Genomic DNA, 14897 nt, shown 5'->3' with positions numbered 1-14897 from the left:
CTTCAGAAAAATTTTTTACTTACACTGAAATTAATGATATCGTTCAATAATTTCTGTATTCTGTTGCATCACCATTCTTTGGAATGGGGACAAATATGGATCTCTTCCAGTCGACTGGCCAGTAGCTGTCTTCCAAATTTCTTGGCATAGACAAATGAGTGCTTCCAGAGTTACATTCGTTTGCTAAAACATCTCAATTGGTATTCCGTCAATTCCTAAGCTTTGTTTTTTGCCAATGCCTTCAATGCAGTCTGGACTTCTTCCTGCAATACCATAGGATCTTGATCATATGTTATCTCCTGAAATGGATGAACACTGTCATGGATTGAACTGTGTCCCCCAAAAATATCTGTCAACTTGGCCAGGTTATGATTCCCAGTATTGTATGACTGTCTACCATTTTATCATCTGATGTGACTTCGCTAAGTGTTGTAAATGCTACCATTGTGATGTAAAAAGATAGATTGGGGCAGTTATATTGATGAGGTCTACAAGATTAGACAGTGTCTTAAGCCGATCTCTTTTGAGATATAAAAGAAACAAGCAAGCAGAGAGACATAGGGACCTCATACTACCAAAAAAGCAGTGCCAGGAGCAGAGCACGTCCTTTGGACCTGAGCTTCCTGTGCTGAGATGCTCCCAGACCAAGGAAAGACTGAAGACACAGACCTTCCTCCAGAGCCAACAGAGAAAGCATTTCCCTGGAGCTGATGCCCTGAATTTGGACTTGTAGCCTACTAGACTGTGAGAGAATAAATTTCTCTTTGTTAAAGCCATTCACTTGTGGTATTTCTGTTACAGCAACACAAGATGACTTAGGCAAACATCGCCGGGTACAGTGACTCTGTGTATTCCTTCCATCTTCTTTTGATGCTTCCTGAGTCGTTCAACACTTTGCCCATAGAATCTTTCAATATTGCAACTCGAGGCTTGTATTTTTTCTTCAGTTTTTTCAGCTTGAGAAATCCTGAGCATGTTCTTCCCTTTTGGTTTTCTAACTCCAGGTCTTCAGACATTTCATCATAATATTTTGCTTTGCCTTCTTGAGCCACCCTTTGAAATCTTCTGTTCAGCTCTTTCACTTCAACATTTCCTCCATTTGCTTTAGCCACTCTACGTTCAAGAGCAAGTTTAAGAGTCTATTCTGACATCCATTTTGGTCTTTTCTTTCTTTCCTGTCTTTTCAATGACCATTTTTGCTTTCTTCACGTGTGATGTCCTTGATGTCATCCCACAACTTGTCTGGTCTTTGGTCATTAGTGTTCAATGCGTCAAATCTATTCTTGAGATGATCTCTAAATTCAGATGGGATATATTCAAGGTTGTACTTTGGCTCCTGTGGACTTGTTCTAATTTTCTTCAGCTTCAACTTGAACTTGCATAAGAGCAATTAACCGTCTGTTCCACAATCGGTCCCCGGCCTTGTATGCACTGATGATACTGAGTTTCCCCATCATCTCTTTCCACAGATGTAGAGGATTTGATTCCTGTGTATTTCATCCAATGAGGTCCCCGTGTATAGTCACCTCGCTGTTTATGCTGTTAAAAAAGGTATTTGCAATGAATAAGTTGTTGGTCTTGCAAAATTCTATCATGGATCTCTGGCTTTGTTTCCATCACCAAGGCCATATTTTCCAACTACTGATCTTTCTTCTTTGTTTAAAACTTTTGCATTACAGTCACCAGTAATGAATAATACATCTTGACTGCATGTTTGATCAATTTCAGACTGGAGAAGTTGGCAAAAATCTTCAATTTCTTCATCTTTGGCATTAGTGGTTGGTGCGTAAACTTGAATAATAGTCGTATTCAGTACAGGATAGTAATTATTTAAAGCAGGGATTCTGGAACCACCCTGTAAATCTAGACTCACTAGCCGTGTGATCTTGGGTAAGTTACTTAACCTCTCTCTGTGCCTGTTTCTGTATTTGTAAAATGGGGATAAAAGTAATAGTACTTACCCCACAGATTCTCTGCTTTGAGTTTACATAGAGCGTCCTTAGAAGAGTGCCAGGCATACAGAAAGCACAACATACATTTGCTATTATTATTAGCCAAAGCTTTTTACCTTCTCAAATTTGATCTTCATAGCACCCCTGCATAATAAAATAAATAGAAGTGGCTCCAAGAAGTTACCTTAGCTGTCATTAAACTTTAAGTAGCAGAGTGGGAACTAAAACTGGACCAAGTATCATGGTGTAATTCATTTCTTCTTGTCCAGTCATCATTCCAAGCTCAATATATCTCAAACCAAACACAAGTTTCATTGTCTTACAATCTAACTATGCCCCTAAATAGACTACTTTCTAAATTCCAAAAAAAGCAAAAATGAAAACAAAACAAAATGGCTTTACTAACAAATTTTATGAAATATTTAAGGAAGAAATAATATAAATTCTATGCAATCTATTCAAGAAATAGAAGAGGAAGAAACACTTCCCAATTTATCTTGTGAGGTCAGCATTACTCCTATACCAAAATCAGATGAAGAAATTATAAGAAAAGAAAATTACAGACCAATGTTTCCTCATGAACAAAGACTTGAAAATTCTCAATAAAGTATTAACAAATCAAATCCACAATTTAAAAAAGGATAATACGTCACAACCAAGTGGAGTTTACCCCGGAAATGCAAAGCTGCTTCATGATTTGAAAATCAATCACTCTAATTCACCTTTTTAACAAGCTAAGAAAGAACACGATAATTCAATACATGAAGAAAAGAACATTTGACAAAATTCAACCCCTATGCATGATACTAACTCTCAGCAAACCAGAAAAGAAGGGGATTTTCTCAACATGATAAAGGGCATCTATGAAAAACCTAAAGGCAAAATCATAAAACAGAAGTTAACATAAGCAACATAAAACCAAGACTGAATGTCTTCCCCTAAGATTAAGAACAAGGCAAGGATGTCCTCTCTCACCACTCCTATTCAATATTTTATCAGAGGTTCTAGCCAGTGCAATAAGGCAGGAAAAAAAAAAAAAAAAAGACATACAGACAGGAAAGAAGGAAATCAAATCCTCTCTATTCATAGTCAACATAACTGTCTATATAGAAAATTCCAAAGAATCTATAAAAATCAAACCCTCTTTTATTTACAGTCAACATGACTGTCTGTATAGAAAATTCCAAAGATTCTATTAAAAAGTTCCTAGAACTAACAAGAGACTTTTAGCAAGGTTGTAAGATACAAGGTCAATATACAGTCGTGCACCACGTAACGTCTGTGATCCCATAAAGTTATAATAGAGTTCAGAAATCCCAACTGGAGAATGGGATGTAGCGGATTTAACAGCTTCCCAGGTGTAACACATGTATCTTATGTCTCTTGTAAAAACAACTCCTGTGAAATTTCCTCTGAAATACAACCCAAGTCTTTCTGCTTATCCTCTCTGCTGCCACTCCAGCCCAGTCAGCCATCACCATTCTCCAGGACTATTCCAGCAGCCTCCTCCCTGACCTCCCAAGCTGCCCCTGAGAGTCCTTTCACATCGCAGCCAGAGAGCTTTTCAAAAACGAAATCAGAAGATGTCATTCTCACTCCCCTTCTCTAACACCCTACAAAACTTCCCGTTGCCCTTGAAATAAAATCTAAGTGTTCTACCCCAATTACAGGGTCCTGCCTATGGTGTTCACACAACGTCCAAATCACATAACATCCTATTTCACAGAATGTATCGTGGACATTAAGTGACACAAGACTGTACAACAATCAATTGTACTTTTATATACTAACACTGAATAACTGATAACCAAAAAAAAATTTTTTTTTTTTAAGTACCATGTACAATAATCCTAAGATGGAAGAAGATGAGGAGAAGGAGGAAGACGGGGAGGGGAGAAAGAAAAACACTTGGCTATAAATTTAACAAATATGTACAGGATCTGTATGCTAAAAATTACAAAGCACTGATAAAAAATTTTAAGAGACCTAAATAAATGAAGAGATATACCAGGCGCATGAATTAGAAGACTTGTTTTTTTTTTTTTAAAGACTTGGTATTGTTGATATGGCAATTATCCTGAAATTTATCTATAGATTCTATAAAGTACCAATCAAACTCTCAGCAGGGTTTTGTTTTTTTTTTTTGGCGGGGGGGATAGCTATTAACAAGGTGATTCTACAAATTACAAGCAAATATAGATAGCCAAAACAATGTTGAGAAAAAAGAGTAAAGTTATAGGACAATAATCGAAACAAGCAAAAGGAAGATACATAGATCAAGCGAATAAAAGAAAATACAGAAACAGACCCACACATGTATGATCGATTTTTAACAAAAGTGAAAAGGCAACTCAATAGAGAAAGATTAGTCTTTTCAACAACTGATGGTGCACATCCATGTGGAAAAAAAACCTTGGCCTACACCTCACTGTATACAAATAATTAAGTCAAAATGGATTATAGACCTAAATGTAAGGGCTAAAACTATAAAATCTCTGAGAAAAATAAACATAGCAGAAAATTTACTGAACTTGGGTTTGGCAAAAGATTTGTTAAACAGGACACAAAAAGTATGGCAATGGGTTTGGTGTTTTTGGTATAAAAGAAAAAAATCAATATATTGGACTTCATAAAAATTTGAAAATTTTGATAGTTCAAAAGACATACTTACAAAAATGAAAAGGCAAGCAAGAGACTGGGAGAAAATATTTACAAAAAGTATGTGCTATATAGTATGCCCATTCTGGCTTGATAACTGATTGACAGCACACTGGAACTTATCAGGGAGAATAAGGCCATCAAGTCTTACTTTAATGTGGTGTGTTTTGTTTCCCATTGCTTTTGTTTCTCAGATGTATAGCTTCCTCTGGAACCTTGTCCCTCTTCCATGAGGTCCTAGAGGAAGTTATACACTAAAGGAAAAAAAAAAAAAAGTTTCTAACTGAAAACTCTTACTAGGGGATCCAACCCACCTTGATGCTTAACACCTTCTAACAAGTTTTTATAAGATTTTAAAGAAGCAATATACGCAGGAACCCCTGATACAATTTCTGGCACATACAGATGATTAACAAACATTAACATCCCTGTCTAAAATCTAACCTTGACTACTAGAGCTTGATATTCAAAACGCAGTTCATGGACAAGCAGCATCAGTATCACGAGGATGCTTATCAGAAATGCAAAACCTTGGGTCCCACCCTTGACCTACTAAATCAGAATCTGCATATTAGTAAGATTCCCAGGTAATTACCATGTACATTAATGTTTGAGAAGCACTGCTGTAGAGAAGGGGTCAGCAAACTTTTTCTGTAAAGGGCCAGATCATAAGTATTTAGTCTTTGAAGATCCACAGGCAAAATCATTTAGATATTTATGTAGATATTTATATAATAAGAGAAAATTTCGACAAACTTTTTACTGACAAGTTAAAAACATAATAACTGAGTACAGATTTTAAAAATACAGGTCTACTACTAAGAAGAACGGAATTCTTTTGAGGGGGAATACCTTTACATTTAATTGGGGTTTCCTATCATCAAAACCGATTGAAATGTTCATCTGTTACTGCTGATCTGTAATGATAGTTTATGTATTTCATCTTTGAAAAGTCTTTTCACAGAGATAGGCTCTGCCAAATACTGATATCAATCCACAAGCATCTGATTTTAATTAGTTATATTCATTACTTGGAAAGCAGTTATAGAATTCGATTAGATCCTTCTCTTCATATTTGCCTTTTAGCATGTCAATAGATTGCAGATTAATCACTTCCAATTCAAGGTTAGGTGGAAGTTCCTCAACTGGACAATTAAATGGATTTTGAAATATATCAGACATTGCACTTGCATCAATGTCTGAAAAATGATGCTGGGACTGTAGTTTGAGCTTGGAAAATATATCCATGCAAATTTGTGTGGGAATGAAGATCTCACTTGTTTGATGGCACAGAAGTGTATAAAGCAGCTTCACATTACTTATGATTCAAACACTAGTTGTCATTGAATTGACTTTACTGAAATCTAAGTTTCACATATAAGCACAGTTTTGTCTTGTAATTTTAAATCAAATTCATTAAGAAACATTACCAAGTCTACAAAAAAAAGCTAATTTCCAAAACCAATCATTGTTTCATAAGAGTGGTTCTTTTTGTTCAGAAAAAGTTCAATCTCCACCTTAAGCTCAAAAAATTGCAATAAAGCTTTACCACTGCTAAGCCAGACAGGATGTTCAGCTTCTATTTCTAACACAAATTTATGCAGCTGATGATGGTTAAGTCCATGACAGTCAGTGAGGTTCACCTTGATGGTACTGATTCAATAACACATGATAGTTTCAAATACCTTCTGCAAAGCACCTACTGATGAATAACCACACAATAGAATGTACGATATAATAAGTGTGCATACAATGAATAACTATAGACTTTGAACACCGTACATTTTTACAAGCTTTTTAAATTTGCCCAACTAAGCCTAAGCCTTTTTCTGTACCACACATATTTTCACCACCGTCAACTGTAACACATCTTAGCAGATTCCACTTCATATTATCCTTAGTGTTTTCTCAACTTTGAAAATATTCCCACTTGTAGTTGGTTCCACACAGACTATTCATAGAGGCTAATTTTTCAGTCACTTCAAACTTGGCATTGACTCTTCAAATAAACAGCTGAATAGTATCAATAACATCTGTTGACTCATCAACAGCCAAGGAAAACTACTCAAAATCATCTGCCTTGTTTTTTAAGTTGACTTCTGATGTTGCTTCCAATGTCCTCAACTCTTAAATCAACTGTTCTTACCAAAAAGCTAATAGTCTTAAACAAGTTTATTTTCTCTGGATATATTTGACTGCTGCAATCAAACATGATTTAATGAACTCACCACCAGTAATTCACTTTCCTTGCTTGGCTAACAAATGAAGCATTCAATAACTTCTTTTGGTAACAGTCACATTTTCATTTATTATTTTTATGAAGAAATGAAGCTATGATAAGATATTTCATTTTGAATTTTCTAATTTTTCTGTTGCTTTCCTGAGTGTTGGGACTATTGTGACGAGTGCTTCGTCTATTATGTCAATGTATATTGCATTCTTTTATACCAGCTACAGTGTCACTGCATAATAAGCACAATGTTTTGCTATCTAATTCAATAACAAAATAATCCACCTCTACTTGCCTTAAAACCATGCTATTCAAAATTCACATTTTTCTTCGTTTGTTTTGACATGATGGATATACACTGGTAATGACGAAATTAAAATAAAATGTTGCAAACTGGCAAATCACATGGGACTCAAAGTTCTATCAAGTTAGAACCACAGCACTGAAATTTGTAGTGAACCAAAGCAGCAGTATAAAGTGGTAAGAATGCTATATACAGTCTCTGTTACAACTACTCAGACCTGCTGTTGTAGCATGAAAGCAGGTGACCGTGTTCCAATAAAACTTTATTTATAGACACTGAAATTTAAATTTCATATGTCACAAAATTATTCTTCTTTTGATTTTTTTAACCATGTAAAAATATAAAAATATTCTAAACTCACAGGCCATGCAAAAATAGTTTGCCAACTCCTGTTCTAGAGGGCACATTTCAAAGATTTCAGTCTTTTATGGAATCAAACTGTCATTTCAGACACATATTCAAAATTAAGCCCTCAATTTAAAGTGGTGAAATTTTCCGAAGAAAACATAATTTTGCCATAATCCATTATACAACAAATGCTTATAGTTTTGAAAAAGAAATTATAAATGTCACTGTAAATACTACATCATTAATAAGGAATATCCCATCTCCTAATTATGCTGCTATGCTACTATTCTTGCTAAAGTGTTCCCTAATAAATCCAAAACTTCACATAAAATACTTAACAAGGGATGTTACAGTCCAAATTAGAGTCAATCACATAATCCTATTTTATGAAGGAAGATTTTAGGAAAACACAACGTAACAGTTTGATCCATTAGTTTGTCATGCCCCTTTCTAATAAACATCTCTCCCTCCCTCTTACACATAAACACACACATACATACACACACACATTCACTCACTCACTCTCTCTCTCAATGTTAGCTATTATAAAAGTATGGCATCCTAAGGTGGGAAATGTAAAAGAATGCATCTATCTGGATATTTTGTTAGTTCTGGTTAGTCAATATAAGTCTGGAGTTATACCACTTTGTTTATGAAATTAATTTTTTCATTATACCATTTTTTAATTACCTTAAGTCTTCACCTTCCTTGACAGCTAAAACAAAATCAAAACATCTAGAAAGTATGTTTTCAAATGTTTAATACCAGTTACCAAAAAGTCTCGCCCCCCTCAATATCAGGGAACATCTAGCTCAATTGGTATAACATAGTTCATAAAGAAAATGCTCTACACTTTACTTTGTTGAGTAGCGTCTTGGGTCTTAAAAGCTTATGAGTGGCCATCTAAGATACTCCACTGGTCTCACCCTGTCTGGAGCAAGGGAGAATGAAGAAAACCAAAGACACAAAGGAAAGATTAGTCCAAAGGACTAATGGACCACAACTACCACAGCCTCCACCAGACTGAGTCCAGTACAACTAGGTGGTGTCCGGCTACTATCATTGACTACTCTGACGGGGATCACAACAGACGGTCCCAGAAGAGCTGGAGAAAAATGTATAACAAAATTCTAACTCACAAAAAAAGACTAGACTTACTAGCCTGACAGAGACTGGAGAAACCCTGAGAGTACAGCCCCCGGACATCATTTTAGCTCAGTAATGAAGTCACTCCTAAGGTTCACCCTTCAGCCAAAGATTAGACAGGCACATACAACAAAACAAGACTAGAGGGGCACAAGAGCCCAGGAGCAAAGACTAGAAGGCAGGAGGGGACAGGAAAGCTGGTAATAGGGAACCCAAGGTCAAGAAGGGAGAATGGTGACATGTCATGGGATTGGTAACCAATGTCACAAAACAATTTGTGTAGTAACTGTTTAATGAGAAGCTAGTTTGTTCTGTAAACCTTCATCTAAAGTACAATTAAAAAACAGCCCCCCCCAAAGTTTGCTCACCAAAAGTTTTCCACTCACAGATTCAACTGCTGCTGAGCCACCACCTCACATCTTTAAATTAAAAACTTAAATCTGAAATATTTTAATTCATTCCAGATTTCAATTGTTACTTTTCATATGCTATCTAATAAGCTGATATATACAGAACATTTAAGGTTTTTCTTCAGGCAATTCTTTTCATATAACAGCTGTTAAGGCAGAGAACCCATTTATCAAAAACAAACACCATGATAAAGTTAAACTATTTCAACAAAATATCCCATTGAATCATTCCTTTTCAATAGTTTTTAATGTACTTGTAAGTATGGAAAAGAAAAAGAATTTAAGAAGTCTATACTGTTTATACTTGGCTCCTGTTTCTAAATATCCACTTAAACATATTTAATAAATAGAACATATCTATTTTCGTTAACAGTATTTTATATCATATCTCCATGAACAAAGTTATCCTTTTCATTGACTACATTTCATCATTTATCCCACAGTCTGATTTCCTATTTTAAAATCAAATATTCTAATTTTTTTGGTACTTAAATAAATATGTTAAGTGACCTATCACAAAATTAGTCCGATTTCTTTATTTTCTAACAATTATCTCCCCCATAAAATTACTAAAAACATCTCCTACATTTTCTTCTAACGATTTTAGATATTGATATTTAGAACTTGTCTGTATATATCTAGAATTTTTTCCAAAAGAAAATGTCACATAGTGAGAAAGAAAAATTTCTCATTAACCTAATCTTTCCCCACTGATTTGAAATACCTCTCTGGCCATATAAACATGGGTTCGTTTCTGTACTTTATTCTGTTCCACGAAATTATTTCTGAGCCATGTATATCTATCCATCTATCTACACATGCAAATTCGTATGTGCTATATATATATATACATAAACACACTCACATGCACCCATTCCAAATATTTTACCAATAATGACTGAGAAGAGTAAAAGCACAGAGAATCAGATCCCTGAATTGACTCAGCATGTTCAATTTTACAAGCATGTGCTAAAGAGAAGACAGGTCTGATCTAGAATCACTCTAAGTCAGATTAATACCTCGCCTTATCTTTAAGATACAGGTCATTTCAAACACTTTTGTTACAACCCTTATAGCAAAGGACTCCGATATACTGAGACCAAATTACTCATATAAGCAAATGAAGTTATATCAGAGGTAGAGCATAAAGAGTTCTGGCTTATGCGTCTCTCTACTATCATGACCTTAGATGATGAAAGTAATTTAATTTCCATTTTATTCTTATTAATAAAGAATAAAGTCTAACAACTAATTTTTCTTTCATCAAAAATAAACACAGACAGGGTTAAAAATTCCTAGTAGGCAGAATGTCATATGCTTCAATGCCTAATTTCTTTATTTTAATGTAGTGGTAATGTAACTACTCAAGCTCTTCTTCCTCTAGTCTCAGGCTTATAATAATCTGCTTTTCAAAAACCAATCTCTATCCACGTGCATGTTATGTATACATTGAACACACACATGGATTACGTTAAATCAAAAAGTATTGCTACTGGGTTCCAGTTCATACATGCACGGGTTTATTCCAAACAAAACATGTTTAAACATGTCTCTGTGATCAGTGGATGGGTGCAGACAAGTTCTCTCAGTAATACACTTGTCTTAATCTCATTAAGGTACCTTCAGAAAAAAAAGATACTTTTTGTCCCATGGAAAAAAATTATTCTGAGGTCAGGGCTAACATCAAATTTTTAACAAAACTCAAGTGGACATCCCAAAATCATTGAAGCTTTACAACAAGCTTATGGGAATGCTGCCCCACATAAAACAACAGTTCTTAGATGGACCAAGTGTTTTAAAGAAGGTTGGGAAGACCTCAAAGATTAGCCAAGAGAGGGAAGACTGCTCAGAAGGTTATGGTGACTGGTTTTTGGGGTCCCAAAGTGGTTATCTTGACAGATTTTCTTGAAGGACACATAACGATCACAGGGCTTATTGTGAAGAAGTTTTAAGAAAAACTGAAAAATGTATTAGTGAGAAAAAGGCCAGGAAAGTTGCACTGAGGAATTTTTTTCCACCACGATAATGCACCTGCTCATTCTTCGAGGGTAGCAAGGGCTGTCCTACGAGAATTTCGTTGGGACACCTTATGCCACCCACCCTACAGCCCCAATCTTGCCCCTTCAGACTTCTTTTTGTTCCCAAAACTCAAACAACATTTAAAAGGAACATGATTTGAGTCCCTCGAGGATGCCAAAACTGCTGTTTTGACATGGTGTAAATCGAAGTCCCCAAATTCTTAGGGGAAGGGTTACAGAGATGGAAACACCACCTTCAGAAGTTGATAGACCCAGATGGAGGATATGTTGAGAAATAATACCTCACATTTTGATATTTTTGTTTAATAAAGATTTCTGATTTTATAGCAGTACTTTTTGACTTACCGTTGTATATATGTATTATACACACACACAGATGTGTACACATATACCCACATACTTTTATATTCATATTTATATATGTTATAGCCTGCGTTTTAAAGATTAAAAAAAAATCGAGACATTGACAAGTTATACTGCCTTTTTTGAGAGCTCATACCACTCAGCTGAGCATCCCTATCTCAAAAAAAGGGTCCAGAAGAAGAGCATGAGTGTGCGCGTGAATATATATGAGAAAAACAAACGTGTATACATGCCAAGGAAGGAGAAATCTAGGGAAGTTTCAAAATAGGAAAAGTGGTAAAAATATGACCTGGTAATTAGCTTCTCTTCACTACTAGAAAGTTAACTGCTATACTATCTCTAACCTCCTAAGTACCAACTACACAAGAATCTACTTTGGTTTCATACTTTTGTTGATGTTGTTGTTAAGTGCCGTTGAGTCAGTTCCAACTCATAGCAACCCTGTATACAACAGAATGAAACACTGGCTGGTTCTGAGCCATCCTCACAATCATTGGTATCCTTGAGCTCACTGTTGCAGCCACTACGTCAATCTGTCTTGTTGAGGGTCTTCCTCCTTTTTGCTGACCCTCTACTTTACCAAGTATGATGTCCTTCTCCAGGGACTGATCCCTCCTGATAACATGTCCAAAGTATGTGAGATATAGTCTCACCATTCTTGCTTCCAAGGAGCATTCTGGTTGTACTTCTGCCAAGACAGATTTGTTCATTCTTTGGCAGTCCATGGTATATTCAATATTCTTCGTCAACACCACAATTCAAAGGGAACAATTTTTTGGTCTTCCTTATTCATCATCCAGCTTTCACACGCATATGAGATGACTGAAAACACCATAGCTTGGGACAGGTACACCTTAGTCTTCAAGGTGACATCTTTGCTTTTCAACACTTTAAGAGGTCTTTTGAAGCAGATTTGCCCAATGCAATGCATCTTTTGATTTCTTGACTGCTGCTTCCATGGGTGTTGATTGTGGATCCAAGTAAAATGAAATCCTTGACAACTTCAGTCTTTTCTCCATTTATCATGATGTTGCTTACTGGTCCAGTTGTGAGGATTTTCATTTTCTTTCGTTGAGGTGTAATCCATATTGAAGGCTGTAGTCTTTGATCTTCATCAGTAAGCACTTCAAGTCCTCTTCACTTTCAGCAAGGAAAGTTGTGTCACCTGCACAATGCAGGTTGTTAACGAGTCTTCCTCCAATACTGATGCCACGTTCTTCTTCATATAATCCAGCTTCTTGGATTATCTGCTCGGCATACAAACTGAGTAAGTATGGTGAAAGGACACAACCCTGACGTACACCTTTCCTGACTTTAAACCATGCAGTACCCCCTTGTTTTGTTCAAATGGCTGCTTTTTTATCTATGTACAGGTTCCTCATGAGCATGATTAACTATTCCAGAATTTCCATGCTTCACAATGTTATCCATGATTTGTTATGATCCACACAGATGAATGCCTTTGCACAGTCAATAAAACACAGGCAAACATCTTTCTGGTATTCTCTGCTTTCAACCAGGATCCATCAGACATCAGCAATGATATCCCTTGTTCTAAATCCTCTTCTGAATCCAGCTAGAATTTCTGGCAGTTCCTTGTTGGTGTACTGCTGCAGCCACTTCTGAATGATCTTCAGCAAAATTTTACTTGTGTGTGGTATTAAGGATATTGTTCGATAATTTCCACATTCAGATGGATCACCTTTCTTGGGAAGAGGCATAAATATAGATCTTTTCCAGTCGGTTGGCCAGGTAGCTGTCTTCCAAATTTCTTGGCATAGATAAGTGAGCACTTCCAGCGCTAAATCCATTTGCTGAAACATCTCAATTGGTATTCCGTCAATTCCTGCAGCCTTGTTTTTCACCAATGCCTTCAGTACAGCTTCACCTCTGCCTTCAGTACTATCGGTTCTTGATCATATGCTACCTCCTGAAATGGCTGAATGTCAAACAATTCTTTTTGGTATAGTGATTCTGTGTATTCCTTCCAAATCCTTTTGATGTCTCCTGCATTGTTTAATATTTTCCCCATAGAATCCTTCAATATTGCAACTCAAGGCTTGAATTTTTTCTTCAGTTCAGCTTCAGAAATGCCGAGCGTATTCTTACCTTTTGGTTTTCTATCTCTAGGTCTTTGCACATGTCATTATAATACTTTAATCTGTCTTCTTGAGCCACCCTTTGAAAGCTTCTGTTCAGTTCTTTTACTTCATCATTTCCTCCTTTCACTTTAGCTACTCTACATCCAAGAGCAAGTTTCAGGTCTATTCTGACATCCATTTTGGTCTTTTCTTTCTTTCCTGTCTTTTTAATGATCTCTTACTTTCTTCATGGATGTTGTCCTTGATGTCATTCCACAACTTGTCTAGTCTTCGGTCATTAGTGTTCGACACGTCAAATCTATTCTTGAGATGGTCTCTAATTTCAAGTGGAATATATTCAAGGTCATACTTTGGCTCTTGTGGACTTGTTTTAATCTTCTTCAGCTTCAACCTCAACTTGCATAATGATGATCCATTCCACAGTTGGCCCATGGCCTTATTCTGACTGATGATATTGAGCTTCTCCAACGTCTCTTTCCACAGATATAGTCAATTTGATTTCTGTGTATTCCATCTGGCGAGGTCCATGTGTATAGTCACCATTTATGTTGGCTGAAAAAGGTATTTGCAATGAAGGAGTCAGTGGTCTTGCAAAATTCTATCCTGCGATCTCCAGCGTTGTTGTTTCTATCACCCAGACCATATTTTTCAACTACTGATCTTTCTCCTTTGTTTCTAACTTTCACATTCCAATCACCAGTAATTATCAATGCATCCTGCTTGCATATTCGATCAACTTCAGACTGAAGAAGCGGGTAAAAATCTTCAGTTTCTTCATCTTTGGCCTTAGTGGTTGGTGTGTAAATTTGAATAACAGTCTTATTAACTAGTCTTTCTTGTAGGTGTATGGATATTATCCTATCACTGACAGCGTTGTACTTCAGGATAGATCTTGAAATGTTCTTTTTGACGATGAATGTAACACCATTCCTCTTCAAGTTGTCAATCCTGGCATAGTAGACTATATGACTGTCCGATTCAAAATGCCCAATACCAGTCCATTTCAGCTCACTAATGTCTAGGATGTTGATGTTTGTACCCTTACCCCATTATTTAATGTAATACATGTTTGTTGTAATAAACAATATAGAAATATAAAAGTGAAAAGTTCCAATACTCCCTTGTCTCCCAAAATCCCACTCCTCAGAGGTAAACATTTGATATGTACCTAAAAAACATAATAATGATTTACCGCTTCACAGTACTTTTTCTTGGTCTAGCCTCTTATTATGGACTGAATTGTGTCCCCCCCCCCCCGGCCCCCCCCAGCCAAGAGACCTTGGACACGGGAAGCAGGGGAGCCCCAGCCGGGGCTAAGAGGAGTGGGGGGTGGGAAAGCGCACAC

The 14897-nt window shown here is 36.3% G+C and overlaps 1 protein-coding gene across 3 annotated transcripts in view; it reads right to left on the bottom strand.

The window, feature by feature from the left end:
* Positions 1-14897, bottom strand: part of TLK1 (tousled like kinase 1) — a 156628-nt gene that overhangs the window by 97017 nt on the left and 44714 nt on the right. The window contains exon 1 of one of the 3 annotated variants that reach the window (XM_023730579.1): positions 4762-4784. The exons of the other annotated variants lie outside the window; for them this stretch is intronic. The gene's annotated coding sequence lies outside the window, so the exon portion shown is untranslated. Of the gene's footprint in view, positions 1-4761; positions 4785-14897 lie in introns of those variants that run through there. 3 annotated transcript variants of the gene reach the window in all.

The sequence above is a fragment of the Trichechus manatus genome, unplaced genomic scaffold (genome assembly GCF_000243295.1).
Source record: "Trichechus manatus latirostris isolate Lorelei unplaced genomic scaffold, TriManLat1.0 scaffold00037, whole genome shotgun sequence".
Classification (NCBI taxonomy): domain Eukaryota; kingdom Metazoa; phylum Chordata; class Mammalia; order Sirenia; family Trichechidae; genus Trichechus; species Trichechus manatus.
This window is presented reverse-complemented; position numbering and strand designations above follow the sequence as displayed.